A 6,154-nucleotide genomic window follows, 5' to 3' on the forward strand; every position below is an offset into this window, starting at 1 on the left:
ACAGACAAAATAGCCTGAGAATCAAAGGCAGGCAATAAATATACAAAGAAAATGATAATTCATAAAAAGCTGTGTTTTCAATCCTAATCTCTGACAAAATTGACCTCAAAGTGCAAGCCATAACAAGGGATCAGGAAGGGCACTATATAATGTTCTAGGGAATCAGTAGAATAAGTACCAGCAATAAATATATACGGGCCCAATGAGAAACCCACGCAATTTGTCAAGCAAATGCTCCAAAAGATGAAAAAAGAAATCACAGGCTCAACACTCATAGTATGTGGCTTTAATACACTGATCTCTGAGAAAGATAGATCACAGGGAAAGAAGCTTAACAAAGAGGCTACAGAACTAAACTCTACAATTAGGCGATTTGACCTAATAGACATTTTTAGCAATCTCGACCAAAATGCAAAAAAAATTACTTTCTTTTAAAGTCCGAAAGACCCACACTCAAAGATAGACCACATGATGGGACACAAGTCAAGTTTGCGAAAATTCAAGCACATACAGGTTATTGAAGACTTCATTCTCAGTTCACTACACCATAAGTCTGGAAATCAACAAAAGGATGATAAAGAAAACAAGGGCAAACAATTGGAGGATGGATAATTCTACTACAAAATAAGTAGGTCCTGGCCTGGATTAGAGACAAAATTAGGAAGTATGTATAAACCCTGGTGTATATATATATGCAATGGAATACTACACATCCCTAAAAAGCAGTGATGAACACATGAAGTATATCATTACATAGGAAGAGTTGGAGGAAATTATGCTAAGCGAAATAAGCCATGCATAAAAAGACGAGCACAACATGAGTCCACTGAGGTAATCTTAAAAAGTACAATAAGCATAGGGGGAAAGCTACTTAATGCATAAATTCCTACTTAATGCTGAGTGAAGTAAGCCAAGCACAAAAAGACAAGCACAACATCAGTACACTGAGCATAGAGGGAAAGCTACTTAATGCATAAATTCCCAGGATGAGGTCCAGGAATTCTGGCAGGTGTCAGACCCAATCCAGGGATGCATACGCCATCCAACTAAAAAGGAGGGGAAAGGGTAAACAATAAAAGACGAGGGTAGTGGGGGAACAGGACAATAACCCACCCGTGGGGAGGGTATTGTTTATGTCTCCACAGGAAAAGGAGAGAGGGAACAGATTTCATCCCTGTGCGCCAAGCCTTGTGGGCAACATATCTGCAGGGAGCAGCGAACTAACAGAGAGGACAGTGAGGCTGGCCCAATCTGAGCTATGGAGATCCCCTCCTTAGAGGAATGCACTACAGAGGACAGCACTGAAGATATCGTCCGGGGAGAGTGGTGGGTCTGTCCAGACCACATGGGAGCAAATTAAGAGGTAAAGCGAGAGAGAGAAAGAGAGAGAACCACATCCTGGCTCTCCAAGCCTCGAGGAGAACATTCTTGCTCAGAACAGTTATTGCACAGAGGGGGCCTTAGGGCTGGCCCATCCATGAGACACAATGTCCTCTTACTGACCTACAACACTACAAGGGACAGCACTGGATTTGTGCCTGGTCTGACCCCCTCACACTGGGGCAAAAACACAAAGTGAGTGCGACAAAGCAGCAAGGAGAGCAAAGTAAGGAAGTCCTTGAGGGATCCCCCAAATAGACTTCTGACTCGGGGTACAGGGTTTGGGACCTCATAAGACAAGATGGGAAAACATTCATAAGGGTCAGGAGACAGACCTAGAACTATTTATAGGCTTTAAAAAAAAGTCTATCAATATAAGATAGGCAGTTGTGGCAGTTATACTGTCAACTTGAGAGAAAGGGTGGAGTCTAGCCTGTCAATCACTGTCATAGCAAATCAGGCCTCTGTGTGGGCATGGCTTTCTCCTGAGGATTCTAGTCTTCCTCCCTGGAGGTAGGGCACATACTCCCTGCTTCATCTTCCTGTTACCAAGACACATGGAACCATACTGATGGAGCCAGAGCCCTGGAACTGAAGAAGCCACATGGTGACGCACAGCAGTGCTGAGATGTTTCCACTGCCATTGGATCCCAAAGACTTTCCACTCACTGGCCTGTGATCTTTCTGCAATCAGCAGTCATTGCATGTGTTGCATGAGTCTGAAGAGGAAATTATAGACTAGAATAGGACATATGGTCTAATATTGGACTTAAGGATTTAATCTGGACTGGGCTGGGATGTTTTCTTAATATACAATTACTCTTTGAAATAAAGTTCTTTCTTTTAAACATATGAGTGTCTCTGGATTTTTTTCTCTAATCAACTGAGACAAACACAGCAGGATAAAAAATCTTAAGGAAAAAACAAAGGGACCAACAGTTCCAGGTGGACTTGGGAGAGAAGTGGGGGCGGGGGGGGAGCCAACAAACCCAGGCACAAGGGAAGAACAAAGGATCTAAAACTGATGTTGGTGGGGATTGATCAAATGCAATGTAGCCTAGAGGAATTACTGAGAGACAAATGAAGGTCGAACATGATAGTGGGAGAGGAGCAAAGTAAAAGGAAATAGAGGAAAGCACTAGGAGACAAAAGCCATTTATAGAGGGATAAATACAGGCATGTATATATGTAAATTTATAAATATATAATGATAGGGATATAGGTCTATGTACATATATATATTATATAGCATCAGAGAACAAAAAATCATATCATTGTGTGCTCACCTCCACGATACGAACGCTGAAGACAAATGGGTGCATAAGCAAATGTGGCGAAGAAAGCTGATGGTCCCTGGTTATCAAAAGGTATAGCGTCTGGGGTCCTAAAGCTTGAAGGTAAACAAGTGACCATCTAGCTCAGAAGCAACAAAGCCCACATGGAAGAAACACACCAGCCTGTGCGATCACGAGGTGTCGAAGGGATCAGGTATAAGGCATCAGCAGAACGAAAAATCTTACCATAGTAAATGATGGGGGGAGTGCGGAGTGGAGACCCAAAGCCCATTTGTAGGCCACTAGAGATCCCCTTGCAGAGGGGTCTCAGAGAGGAGACGAGCCAGACAGGGTGCGATGTAGCAATGATGAAAAATACGACTTTCCTCTAGTTCCTAAATGCTCACCCTCCCCAACTATCATGATCCCAATTCTACCTTGCAAGTCTGGCTAGACCAGAGGATGTACACTGGTACAGATAGGAACTGGAAACACAGGGAATCCAGGGCTGATGATCCTTTCAGGACAAGTGGTGTGAGTGGCGATACTGGGAGGGTAGAGGGAGAATGGGTTGGAAAGAGGGAACCGATTACAAGGATCTATATGTGACCTCCTCCCTGGGGGATGGACAACAGAAAAGTGGATGAAGGGAGACGTCGGACAGGGCAGGATATAACAAAATAAATATTTATAAATTATCAAGGGCTCATGAGGGAGGGAAAAAAATGAGGACCTGATGCCGGGGGCTTAAGTGGAGAGCAAATGTTTTGAGAATGACAAAGGCAATGAATGTACAAATGTGCTTTACACAATTGATGTATATATGGATTGTGATAAGAGTCATATGAGCCCTTAAAATGATTTAAAAAAAAAAAAACAAAAAAATATTTTTCTTACAAATATTTCAAAGCAATGTGGATAGATCATCCAACATTATTGTTATAGGGTTCCGTTAGTGATTTTTTTCTCTTATTACATTTTTATGTGTTTCTTTAATAATATTAAAATATTTCCTAAATTTCTGAAGTTCTAAATTTTGTTTAATCCACATGGGGACTCTGCAAATGAATTTTGGGCTTTGATTGTCACTCATAGCCTTCTACAACCCAGGTACTAAAAATATACCCACGAATACAAGTCCCCCCTCTGATTTTGGATTTTATTATTTGCAATCCTTGGATAACATGGGCTCTTGTGCAACTTCCTTGTGGCCTTAGCTGATACCTTCGTGTAGAATGACCACTTGTTTTAAAATAAGCTTTCAAGACACTATTATTTCTGATAGCCAGGCACCATCTGATTTCTTTATCATATTTTGGTATAGCACTTCAGTGATCATTTCATGAGAGCAGATATTGAGTAAGGCCACATCATAAGATCTAATTGTTTTTATATTGAGATTTATAATTAAGTTTATGCTCTAAATACATTCATATAAAAAGTTTATCCCTGGTGCAAGCATTCTCAATTTTTTGAAAAATAGTTTAACTAATTTCCATGAGACCTTTGACAATTTTAATAACTGTCTCATTAATCTAACCAATGTTATAGAATTTAAAGAACTATTGAAAAAAGGAAAATATACACACATAGGAAACCTAATTAGATGAAAATACGTGTTAATTATTGGGCAACCACTAAAGCAAGGGATTTGAACCAAAGTCCAATGATTTCCAAGTCCACAACCTTGAGAAAGCAGTGTTCTGCTTCTTCTCACACCTAGGGTGTTTCAGCTTTAAGTGCAAAGGAGTAGTTTAGTTTAGTTAATCATCGATAGGCGTCTTTAAGGCAAAGTTTGGTTCCCTTAGTGGGATTTCTAAATCAAATAATTCTGATGTAGCATATAAAGAATGTTATACACCTTGATAAGGCAAAATTTAAATCCAGGTAGCCTATAGCACGTAGCCAGAGTAGCTGAGGGCTGTAAAGAAACTCGGTCAACAATGCATGATTAGGAAAATATTACTGGGTGAACGCTCCCATTAGGAGCTTATATAAGTAATGCTAACTGTTTTCCACAAAGGCAGGCTGCCCCTCTTTGGTTTATCCAGCAACAGAAATGAAATCACCTCCTCAGAGACAAACATTGCCTCTTCCTCTGGCCATAAATCACCACTGAAATTCACTGGTCACCATTATAATTGTGCCTTTTAATTTGGGGTGACCATGAGAGCGTGTTATATGTCAGGAACTATTTAATCATATCACTCTCCCCACTGAATAAAAAACTGACCCCAGCTGACATGCGCCCTCTTCCTCAGTGGTTTCTAAGGTACACAAGTAAAGGAGTGATAAATGGATCATAAGTATCAGATGGATACACCACCACATTGTTTGGGAGACCATAGTAAATGATTGCATGCCTTGAGAATAGATATCTATCTTTGTCTTGGTGTTTGTCCCTATATAATTGTCTTTTACAATGTTTGTCCATCCTGTTGTGATTAACTACATTCACTCAGCATAATGTTCTCCAAATCCATTCTTGTTCCGAGGTATTTCATTGGCCTAGTCAATATTTTTCAATGATGTATAATACTCTACAGTGTGTATGTACCAAAGTTTCTTTAGTCATTCTTCTATGAATAGGCTATTAGTCTGTTTCCAACTTCTTGCTATTGTGAACAGCAATGCTTGTTGACCCTGCATATTATGTTGGGACAGTGTTTGGTGGCATGATGTTTTACTGCCTTGTGGTCTTGTAGGGTTTCATAGATCGGGTGAGATTCAGGCTAGGGGAATGATTTGGTATGTGGCTTGGCTGTGAGAGCTGTATTCTTATGATTTGAGTTAATTATCTTGAGAAAATGTGCCTCTGGTGAATCAGGTCAGAGGGGATGGGGTTTTCTCTTTTCAGATGGTCGAGGTGGACAAGAGGGCGTGGGGGGATTGGGTCTATTCCTGTCGCCTACCTAAGTAGTCTTTGGAAGTGGAGTATAGCAAAGTCTTATTCAGCTGGATGGTGTCTTATGTAGAAGCCTTGTTTTGCTGACTTACTATTGTGTGGTCTTTTGAACATCCTTTAAAAGAGTCTTCTAGGACTCTTTGTCAAGTCCAACCTGGTAAAACCTGTTTTTGCCCGAGGCCACTGGCTTTACACACCTGGTGATTTTTTCCTGCTTTATGTTCAAGCTTTTTAATGAACCAGGTGTGTGGTGGCTCAGATTCAAAGTTATGAAAAGGAACACATCCTCTGCATGCCTGCATCTTTAAAGGTTTTTTTGTTTTGTTTTTGTCTTTTAGGGGCATGCAGGGTGTCCTGGTATGGGGGTTATGCTGTGCTGTCCCCCAGAAAGGGGGGGATTAAATTGGCTGAGTGGGTTTGGGGGTCTGCGTTCTCCTGGCTACCCTATTGCGAAGCACTTCTGTGAAGCACTTTTGGCTGTGCTGGAGGGATGTGTGCTCTGCCTTGGGTAAATAACTCAGGGGCTTGTAATTAATTGGCTGAGGCTACTGCTCTCTGATTGTAGTAAATTTGTGTTTAATTATCTTTCATTACA

The sequence above is a fragment of the Echinops telfairi genome, unplaced genomic scaffold, assembly GCF_000313985.2.
Source record: "Echinops telfairi isolate 266 unplaced genomic scaffold, ASM31398v2 ScPeMD7_5469;HRSCAF=6316, whole genome shotgun sequence".
Classification (NCBI taxonomy): Eukaryota; Metazoa; Chordata; class Mammalia; order Afrosoricida; family Tenrecidae; genus Echinops; species Echinops telfairi.